Here is a 264-nt window from a genome sequence, read left to right on the forward strand (position 1 = left end):
AATTCATTTATTAAGTCTAGTAGTTTTTTGATGGAGTCTTTAGAGTTTTCTATGTGCAATATCATGTCATCTGCAAATGACAGTTTTACTTCTTCTTTTCCGATCTGGATGACTTTTATTTCTTCTTCTTAACTGATCGCTATGGTTAGCACTTCCAGTACTATGTCGAACAGGAGTGGTGAAGTGGGCATTGCTATCTTGTTCCTGTTCTTAGGGGAAATGGTTTTAGCTTTTGCCCATTGAGTATGATGTTGTCTGTAGGTT

The sequence above is a fragment of the Myotis brandtii genome, unplaced genomic scaffold (assembly GCF_000412655.1).
Source record: "Myotis brandtii unplaced genomic scaffold, ASM41265v1 scaffold480, whole genome shotgun sequence".
Classification (NCBI taxonomy): domain Eukaryota; kingdom Metazoa; phylum Chordata; class Mammalia; order Chiroptera; family Vespertilionidae; genus Myotis; species Myotis brandtii.